At 45.6% G+C, this 11,075-nt stretch overlaps 1 pseudogene; it reads left to right on the top strand.

Annotated features, from left to right (window-relative positions):
• Positions 1 to 3,404: 3,404 nt before the first annotated feature.
• LOC121984393 lies at positions 3,405 to 4,543 on the top strand (annotated as a pseudogene).
• The last annotated feature ends 6,532 nt before the right edge of the window (positions 4,544 to 11,075 follow it).

Below are 11,075 nucleotides of genomic sequence, written 5' to 3'. Positions count from 1 at the left end.
CGGACGAGCACTCGGTAAGAAAGGAGCGGACAGGTGCCTCTGCACTTGAAAGAGAATGGTCTTTGCTTTCGTATGAAGGGAAAAAAGCACTACTTTATGATCGACTTCACTACCTCACGAGAGACTGAAAAGAGGAGATCGTATAGCCATTGCCCTGCTCTCGCTCCTCGAGAGTCATTGAAGTTAACCTATCAACATCTCTTGCCTCCCCGGACTCCAGTGGGATTGACCCTTGATTTCAAGATTCAAGCAAAGGACGAGGGTAAGACTTATGAATTAGAGTAAGCTGACGAGCTACTGCTACTGGCTAATCTACTGAGAAGTTAGGTAGATCCAATTCCAATGCGATAAAAGAAAGTGAGAGAGTGTCATTTCATTTCCCGTCTTCGTCGTATTGAATGATCCTGGTCGATGACGTCCTGCATACAGCCGCGGGTTGGGCCGAAAGAAGAAAGGGCAAGTCAGCACTGAGGCGAGAGGCTCCACCACATGGACTTTCTACTTAATAGTTGCGGCCCGCGCAAGAAGTGCTTTTCTCGCTCGAGCCTATACCGCGCGTCGCTATCGCTATCTACGCTCAACTACTCTTCGCGAGTATCTCGCTCGCGTCGGAAACCTCGCTACCTACGCTTGCTCGCCCTATATCGCACTCTACCAGTTATCGCACATCGAGGTAGATCAACCAGCACATCCTCTTCATTACTTGGATCGTGCCCTTAGGAGCGCGTCTCCACTATAGCGCATTCCGCACATTCTCGTCATTATTTGTGCTTTTCCGGTCCATTATCGCACATCGAGGTAGATCAACCAGCACATCCTCTTCATTACTTGGATCGTCATACTCTCTCGCATTCGCTCGCCCTTATCGCACATGATGTGCTTTTTCTCTCGCACAGCCTCTCTCTTATCGCACAACATCAGCAGAATGTGCTTTTAACCGTGCGATGTAGTGCAGAAGCACACAAGACCAAAGAAAGCGCCCTCACTCTGAAAGGCACTGAGCGCGCTGAGGAAAGAATGGCTAAGGCAATGAGAGCAGAGAGAGAGAGCCCTAGCACTTCGAAGAAAGAACCTACCATCCAGAACTATTTCATTGCCTAAGGCATGGGCGGTAGGTGAGGTAAAAAGAAGGAGATGTAGCACCCTGGCTCACTGGGTACTAGACGAGGACACTTTGACAATTGGCAAGATCTCCATTCAGAGAATGCCCCTTTCGGAACTCCGGGAAAAAGTCAGCAGGTCTCATATATGAGCAGAAGTCGTGGTCGCAGCTCAGCCGATTCTCTTTACTCCATGTGTCAAAGATCCGAAAAGCTAGACCTTGATTCATGTGCTCTCGCACTATGATCCGATTCGCTTGGCACGCTTGATTGATTGAAAGAGCGGAATGCGTTAGTGGACTGCTAGCGGCTTACGACTCTCTTATTATAAAGTGGGAAGAGGAAATCTATATCTGATATTGGGATTGAGGAATGAAGCTAGCATTGTTTGAGGTCATAGAATCGCTTTGACCAATGACTTAATCTTTTCATTTCACCAGTCACCGATCCAAGTGATATCCATTTCCATGTTGATTGAGCGGAGTTGCTCGGAAGACGGGGGGGGGGAGAGAGATTAATGACTATCAATCTTTCTTCTCTTATTCTTATGAGGGGAAGATCCTTCCTCAGCCCTTATTGTAGTTATTGCTCACTTTGAAAGAATTGTTCGCGACCAGAAAAGAGAAGTAGGTGCAGTCCATAGCATTACCTAGACTGAGGCCACAGACAAACAGGAGTGATTCTTGTGACAAGTCCTTCCCACCGTCGGCCGAACATTTCTAAATTATACTAGTAGTCCCGAGAAAGCTCCCTTAAACCATGAACGGAACCAGCAGCTGCGTAAGTGAATAGGAATTCCATGTTTTCGTTGCTGCTCTTTCGAACCTGACTGAAAGAATAGTTGAGTGGAGTTCGAGTGAGGTTCTTTCCAACCAACCGTTCTAGGCATCATGCCCTATTTAGTCGTTCGTATCTTTGATTCTTATTTTGATCTAGTAGGAGCGGGACCCACAGTGCTGGGCAGTATAGTTCCAAATGCATAGTGCATGACCTGCCCGAGCCGCGCTTTGAACAAGAAAAATTTGAATTCATGCTCGTGCTTTTGCTGATGGGTTTCGTTCAATGGAAGTTGAGAGAGAAGGTATGAGTGAACGGGGAAGATCAAAGAGTCCGAGATTCCGGGTCCCGAACGTGAGAGAGAGTCTTTGGTCCGAGTGATCCAGGGCATCTAACGTTAACTGTATTAGTATTTTAATGGCAGAGAGAGTCTTTGGTTCGAGTGATCCGGGGCATCTAACGTTAACTGTCTTGCTATTTGAATGCCAGAGAGAGTGTTTTCAGAGTGAATGCATGAATGCCAGGACAGCTATAGAAAGTAGAGAGTGAAATCCAATTCTTCGACGGGTAAGAAAGGTGAAAGAGAGAATTTCTTTATTCTTTCTATAAGGAATAGACCTTCTTTCCTTGGACCATAGGATATATGAAAAGTAGATCATTCAACGGGTCCCACATTGAATCTCAAATCGATCTTTGCTACATGCAAAAAAACACATCGAATTCGAAGAAAGAGAGAGTGAGCAGTTGCAACCTAGGACCTAGGGGCAGGAAGGATGATATAAGCCATACGTGCTACTGCTTCGATGGAATGTTAGATTGATTGACCGGACGGTCGTTCTCCTCTACTGTTGATGCATGTGTAAAGCATATAGCATATAGCAGATACGGAAGATATGGATATACTTTTGACTTTTCTTTTCCCGATTTTCTTAATAGCAAGAGTCGTGAATGGCTAAGGCCATAAAATACTATTGATGGGTTTTTTAGGCATGACTCGACTTTTCTAAAGTTTAATATAAGAACGTTCACTTTTGAGCTTGAATGAAAGATCTTAGGCTGCCTCCGCTAGAAAGTGTATTTCTCATGAATAAGGCTGAGCTTTCTCCATCAAATGGAATGAAAGAACACTGTCTTCTCATGTAGAGGAATGATCCATTCTTTATATCTATTCTTGATTTTTTTATATACCATCCCAGAATTCAATATATTCATATCATTTAATTCATCGATAGCGACGTGAGAAAGTCAACGCCACTACTCCTGAACTCCTGAACACGGACCTTCGCACTATTACTATTATAGATAGTCAAATAATGGGAGAAATTGGATTCAATTGTCAACTGCTCCTATCGGAAATAGGATTGACTACGGATTCGAGTTCGAGCCGGTTTCATCGTACGATTTTACCGATCTTACATGATTCTTCCTTTGTTCGTTCTATTCGATACTGGTAGGAAACCGACTCTTTAAAATAAAGAGGGGAAGCAGAACCAAGTCAAGATGATATGGATCACCCCTTCTTCTTGCGCCAAAGATCTGACCATGACTGCTATTTTAGAGAGACGCGAAAGTACAAGCCCATGGGGTCGGCAACTGGATAACCAGCACTGAAGTCTTTACATTGGATGGTTCGGTCTTTTGATGATCCCTACCTTATTAACCGCAACTTCCGTATTTATTATCGCCTTCATTGCTGCCCCTCCAATAGATATTGATGGTATTCGTGAACCAGTTTATGGTTCTCTACTTTATGGAAATAAGAATCTTTCTGGTGCCATTCTTCCTACTTCTTTCCGCAGCTATAGGTTTGCATTTTGACCCAATTTGGGAAGCAGCATCCGTTGATGAGTGGTTATACAATGGCGGTCCTTACGAGTTAATTGTTCTACATTTTTGACTTGGTGTAGCTTGTTACATGGGTCGTGAGTGGGAACTCAGTTTCAGTTTCCATTTGGGTATGCGTCCTTGGATTGCTCTTGCATATGATGCTCCTGTTGCAGCAGCAGTTTTCTTGATCTATCCTATTGGTCAAGGAAGTTTTTTTGATGGTATGCCTTTAGGAATATCTGGTAGTTTCAACTTCATGATTGTATTCCAGGCAGAACACAACATTCTTATGCACCCATTTCACATGTTAGGTGTAGCTGGTGTATTCGGCGGCTCCCTATTTAGTGCTATGCATGGTTCCTTGGTCACCTCAAGTTTGATCAGGGAAACCACTGAAAACGAATCTGCTAATGAATGTTAGAGATTCGGGCAAAAAGCGAGGAATAGACTTATAATATCGTAGCTGCTCATGGTTATTTTGGGCGATTGATCTTCCAATATGCTAGTTTCAACAATTCTCGTTCTTTACATTTCTTCTTGGCTGCTTGGCCTGTAATTGGTATTTGGTTCACTGCTTTAGGTATTAGCACTATGGCTTTCAACCTAAATGGTTTCAATTTTAACCAATCCGTAGTTGACAGTCAGGGTCATGTTATTAACACTTGGGCTGATATCATCAACCGTGCAAACCTTGGTATGGAAGTAATGCATGAACGTAATGCTCACAATTTCCCTCTAGACCTAGCTGCTGTTGAAGTTTCATCTACAAATGGATAAGACTTTTGTCTTAGTGTATCTGAATTGTTAAAGAAATGTAGCAATACCCTGAAATAACAATACCCCGTCTGGGAGCGTGGAAGAGAGAAGTGACGCACGCCTCCTCTCCAAAGCACGAAAGGAAAGCTCGGGCGGGTCAAGTCAAAAAAGAACACGAAACTCTCGCTTTAGAAAGAACTCAAAGTCCGGAAAAGATGCTATAGTTATATCTAGAGGAATGAGTCTCTCTTCGGCAGTCAAAGTTCAAAAGTGTCTTTCTATTTTCTTTTTTTCAATCTCAGATTGACCAATCACGGATCTACTCTTCATGGGTTCGAGTCGTGCCCTGCCTATAAGAATCAAAGGAGCTCGTTCGACCTGCTCTGCTTTACGGTGCGATGGGGAGGAAAGACTCTTTCAAAGGTAAGACCATACGAGTGCGGAAAAACGGGCTCTGTCGGTGACGAAGCTCAGAATGAGGAAATAGCACTCGGAATGGGAATAGGAAGAATAATATACGTTCATGGAAGTTGAGCTAATAGGCTTGAATATAAGGCACTTTCTTCCGTGACGCCGGCGATCGGATAGATGCCTCGGGAGGGGTTGTGACCCTTGTTAGGCTGAACAGCCGGTAAAGAACTTTGATTGTTAGCTCATACTTCTACCGGATAGGCAAGACTTGATTGAAGTGAGTACTGTACTGACTCTTGCCACTATTTGCATCTAACCTATGCTCTAGGCTGAAATTGAAGGCTCTGAAAGAGGCGAAGACAGACATATTTGACTTCTCGAACCTACGCCAGCTAAACTAAAGGAATGATTGTCACTAGGCCTGTTCTCCTCTATCGCTCCTGGAAAGGTTGGTTTTTGAATCCCAACCAGAAGTTTGGCCCGAACTGCTTTATTTTATATTGATTCTTTCTATACCTTTCAAGAGTGGCATGGCAGGATCATAAATGATTTCAGCACCTAAGCTTCACTTTGAGTTGTTCAGTTGAACTCAGATCTCTAAGCTTTATTCCGCCCTTTCTATTGAACTTAGAAGAGTGAGTGGGAATGCCCGCCCTGCAGAACGAGAAGGTGTTTACGAAGAAGGGAGTGATTCAAGACTAACCTAACCTAACCTAAGTATCCGACGCGAACTCACCTAACGAAGAGAGAGAAAGAGCCAGCGCTCATGCTAACCTTACTACTGTAGCCCGTGCGAATGAAGCCAGCCAGCTCTATCGATCTCTCTTCTGGGTCTGACCCCATTCACTTCTTAGTGTGTGATGCCGATTACTCCATCTCTCTATAGTCTCTCGCTTGCTTATCCACACATCTCATTCACTCTTTTCCTCGTTTCGCATCTTATCGTCCAATTCTTGTCAACTATTCTCATAGTATGGGTCTTAAGGCGGCTAGAGCGAAAGCACTCAATAAGGAATGGGCTAACAAAACAAGTAGTGGAATGGTACAGGAGCGAACGACAGTGACGCGGGCTATACTGGCGTCGTGGAATGGTACTCGGCACCACATCTTGCTTCATTGCACAGTTCGGGAGCAGAATCGTGTATTTGCGACTGGGACGGAGTTGGGGACGAGCGAAAAGAACATTCGGTCACTCTTCTTAGTTGGTCCGTCCACCCGTGGGAGACTCAGAGGGGGGGCGGAAGGGTAGGGAGCTCCGAGAGGTGCGAAGTGGGATCAAGTAATGGAACCGGCTCCAGTAGAGGAAGGCATGAGACCTAGACTCCGGAGCACTCCAAAAACCTATTGAATGCAGTGCTGCAGTGGGATTTTGAGCACTCAAAGCATTCTGGAATGGAAAGTTCATTGGATAGGGATGGCTTACTTGCCAGGATGGTCCGATCACATATCCCCTCAAGCAAGGTCGAAGTTTAGCGTAACGTAAGGCAATAGGAGGTCGAGCAATGCCATGGTCCACTGGGCTTAGTTTCAAGGGTTGGAGAAGTTTTCATGGTAGGGGGAGAACTAGGGAGCCTGCCTATTAGAATAGGAGTGCGTGGTCTGAATGTGGAGGGATCGCTGGTAAGGGGAGAGGACAAGGAAGTCAAGTTCGTAAGGCATAGGAAGACCCCAATATAACCAATAGGAAGGGGCAGTCCAATACAACCAGGAAGAAGGATTGCTTCTCATGGTGGAATTATAAGTATAGTATAAACCTGCAGGTACAACAATAGTCAAGTAAGGTGTCAGAGACTTCAACTGAAGCTGCTGAGGCTTAACCAAGAATCCTAAGCTCTATCCTACAAAGGGTGTCCCAGAAGAATCCCATTGGTGCAAGTCCGTGTGGTTCTCAATCCTTTTTATGCCGCCCGTCCTTTGAGCCTTGAACAAAGCCTGATTCTAGCCTATACTACGATCGGGGTCTTGAATTGAAGTCAGTTCCTTCCGCGCGCAGATCTTATTTAAGACCCTACCTCCTCGGACTAAGCCCTATAAGAGCGTGCACCGCTCCGTGGGCAAATAAGAATAATGACTTTCTAAAGCAGCTTGAGTCTATCAGGTACTATTCAGGTCAGAAAGCTAGGTGCCAGTTACACTTCCTTTCTCCCTTTAAGACCTTTAAGTACCAAGTCATTCTGGAGAAATGGGTTATGACTTGTCATCTTTCTAATGCAGCTTAGAGAAGCAACGAATAGCACATAGCATAGTTAGGATTTTTCTAGTCAGGTTCCAAGCCCCTGCGTGGATCCTGCTAGTTTACAAAGGTTCTTGCGCCGATAATCTTAATTAAAGTCTCCCCCTCTTGCTTAAAGATTTGAGATCTTCCCACTACTCTGACTCTATAAGACTCTGATTGGGCATGCGGGTCGAAAGTCCGCCGCACCGTCGATTGGATCACGAACTCTAATATAAGACGCCTGCAGCACCAGCGAGTCAATTTCCAGAGTGCATGAGCATGGGCTGACCAGACATAGCCAGGCGCTAATATTTTGCTTTCCTAACCTCTACTGAAAGGGGAAAAAGAACCTATCATATAAAGAGGGGCCCACTTGTTCGGGGAGTACCTAATGTTGAAATGACCTAAAGCATGGTGCCGAACTCAGCTCTCAATCCCACGGAGCGGTGCAAGGGCGCCTCACTCTATGGGACCTCAGAACCGCGCTTAATTATCTCTTTTACCATAAGCAAGAAGCATCTTCCCCTGTGGATCTTGGATTCCTGTGCCCGTGTAGGTAGAAAAGAACCTACGAACGGCCTCCTATACCAACCACTTCAAACTAATGAGACGTGAGCTCTCGCGAGAAAAGAAAGTCAAGTAAGAAAGAGCCCTTCTAGGATCGGAACCGAACTAGCTAGTCTTCACTGACGCAAGTCTCAGCTCAAATATCACTAGAAAAGAAAAGACACGTCCATATGGATGCACCTAACGTTGCAAACCTATTGCCTGGCCCCCTCCCTTTTTGAAGTGGAGCCTATCCTTACTTCGCTCCGCACCTTTCTCTTAGCAAATTCTTTTCTTGATTGGAGACTTCCTGGGGAAGGGTAAAGGAATGATCCCGACTTCATAGCTAAGAGCTTCTTCTTATTCTTGTTCTTCCGGGATCTTATTCATTTTATAATAATAGAGATGCTGTCTTCTTCAGAATCTCGTACGGAGTAGCGGAGCCCTGGTTCTTTTCTTCTTGTGTTAGAGCCTTTGAGTGCAGTGCTTGAATCATATAATCAATAACTCCCGTACTTTTCTTGCCTTATCCGCTGGGGATCCACCTGTCTCAGCTAAACATTATTAAGTTTATGGAGCAAGAGCAAGTCCTTCTTAGGGCAAAAGCAATGGGGTATAGGGCAAGGTGAAGAGAAGACCCGGGCTTGGAGGCCTTGAAAGTTCTAGATGGCCCACGTCGAATACTTGAATAGAAAGAGTTGTGAATGGACGAGGATTAGGACCTCCCAGGGGGGAGGGATACTCATACGCAGGGCTGGAAGTTTGATCTGATCCCAAAGAGCAAGAGGGTCACTTTCTAATTATCTACGGGTCTGGCTTCTTGAGTTGAGGAAGTCCTCTAATCTAAAACAGCTCCTAAGCTCAGATCTGACGATAAAGACTTGAGTGCCACTTGGGAAAGCAATCTTGAGTTTTTTTTCACTTGACCGTCTCCCCCTCCCTCTTCCAAACTACCTTTCAACTTCCCTGACTTTCTCGTATTCTTAGATTAGAGTCAAGTCTTGTGTTAATAGAGAAAGAGATGCTTGCTTCTGCGCTTGGCGGCTATCCTTTCCTTCGAAAGACCCCTCAGGCTTTGATCGCTAACTAAAGAGTATATATATATTACGATGAATCCATCACACTGACTCCAGTACTCAATCCTCTCTTTATCTTTTCTCCCTTGCAAAACTGAGAGTATAGTATGGAGAACTTTGTCCCCCCTCCATACAGGTGACTTGACCCTCACCTGTCCGAGATAGCGGTGCTTTCATTGGTGAGATGGGTGTGGTGTAGCCCTCACTTATGTGAGGGTCTGGTGCCATTGCTCGCCCCTCCCCTCTCTACCCTTTTCCTAACCCTGTGAGTTAGCTTTCACCTGTCGATAAGGAATCCCCCTCCCTTATAGTTGGCTTTGGTTCGCCTTTTGCTCTGCCCTCTGCTATCTCCTTAAATATGAGGCATGCGCAGTCCCCCTCGGCTCTTCGTCTCCCTCGTTGCTCGCTGAGACATGTGTACCACTTGATGAGCCTCGCATGAACTTTAAGTAAGCAGAAGCTCGTGCACTCCCCACTACGCGAAAGGAGCCGAGGTGCGGAGCGAAGAAGATCTTTAGCACGATTTTGCCTGGGAAATTTCTGACCACAATGCTAATCCCCTTATCTTCACTCTAGCATAAGGTAGGAGAGCCAGTCATCAAAGGGAGAACGCTCTGTCCGGGGCTACCAGCGCGAAGGAGAGTGACGCGGAGAATCTATTTAAGTGTTCATTCATATCCGGGAGTAGGTAGAGACTGAGAGGAAGGGGAGAAGACGATCGCAACTATCTGTTCTCTCCCTCGTGTATAAGCATCGGTTCTTTACCAATCCAATGTTTAGCGGCCAGTCTGCATCGCGTGCCAATCAATGGTTCCACTCTACTCTCTATTTCGCTATCGCTATTTCACTCTACTATTTCCAGCTTCTTTGACTTGGAAGTGCTTCATGGGCGAGTTCTCATTACAAGAAGACAGAGAAGCTAGGAGAGGACACTTATTACAGAAAGTAGTTGCTTAGTGCCCGGACTGAATCTAAGAAAAGAGGACTCCTCCAAAAAAGGGATCGCGTACTCGTCCATATAATCATTCTAGTTTAGACACCTACAACAACAAGCAGATTCAGACCCATTGCTTGCCCAAATCCTAATCCACTCGCCAGCTATGTGAGCACGTATCAAGATTCCCCTCTCACTTCCAGAAAGCTGGTCAGGTCGTCAAGTCGGTCCAAGTCAAAACGAGGGGACGAGGGAGCGATGAGCTAAAAAGAGGGTGATGAGGCTCAGTTTAGGAAAGACGAGCGGTGCGAGGCTAAGTTGAGGTTTGCCATTCTTTCTTTTAATCTAAGAAAATAGCTAAAGTAGTTCAAATTAGATGAGAAAGGGTGACTCAGCTAGGGTAGGATACGTGAAATGGTATCTTTCTTAAGAGAGTTGGTCGAACGGGCAAACGAAAACGAGCTAGAACGCACGTTCCTAAGTAAGAGAGTCAGACCATTCGAATCCCCTCGAAGGGGAAAGGGGGGTCACGATCCATTTCAAAGGAAATCCCCTCGTGAAAGTGAGTGAAAAAGAGGGCTTTTCAAGCCAGTAAAAAAAACCCGATAAAAATGATAAAAAAAAGATTCAAAAAATTCAAATGTTTTTTTCTATCATTTTAATGTTGGACCCCATGGTAGTTTTGATGTGATCAACCAAGTTGGTTAGGTCCTGCGTTGTATTTGATCCCTGTGTCTAAGTGTGCAGGAGCTTAGGAGCGAAGGAAGTCGAGCGGAAGACGCAGCTAGCGAGAAGGACGGCACGGGAAGGGAGCCGACGGGCTCGGTGCGTCCGAAGGACGAGAGAGCTGCGGAAGAGTACTTCGGTGGGAGTGAAGAGCATGCGTGGCGTTCGAGGGACGTTAAGCCGGGATGGAAGGCTGCTTGAGGAGAAGGCCGGGAATTGGGTTCGGGTGAGCCCTATTCCGGTTGGCCGCAATCACCCAAAAGAACGGAGCTTCGGAAGCCAAAGCGAAGAAGAAAAGGAGTCAAAAGAAGCTGGAAATTACTGTAGCAGAAAGTTACTATAGCAGAAGTAACTGTAGCTTGAAGGCGCCTTAAACAAGCTTGAAGGCGCCCTTGAAGGCGCCTTCAAGCCTGTTCAAGGCGCCTTGAGCAGGCCAGTTTGACAGTTTGCGCTGTGGATGAAGTTTTATCCGCAGATCGGATTGGAGGCACCTTAAACCCTGTTGGAGGCGCCTTGGACTCTCGAGATAAGATTTCCAGGGCCTATATAAAGGCCCCTGGAGCTAGGAATTCAACAACAAATCAAGCATTCAATCTGTAGTGTTTCCTAGCAATAGTTCTGAGCTTTTGAAAGTGTAAAAGGCTTCTCCGCCTTCAGCAAAGGAGAGTTTCTTTTAGTGCGCTTCTATTGCCCTGGATTAACAACCT

Source organism: Zingiber officinale, chromosome 5B, assembly GCF_018446385.1.
Source record: "Zingiber officinale cultivar Zhangliang chromosome 5B, Zo_v1.1, whole genome shotgun sequence".
Lineage (NCBI taxonomy): Eukaryota > Viridiplantae > Streptophyta > Magnoliopsida > Zingiberales > Zingiberaceae > Zingiber > Zingiber officinale.
Note: the sequence above shows the minus strand (reverse complement) of the source record. Positions and strands in the feature narration are given on the sequence as shown.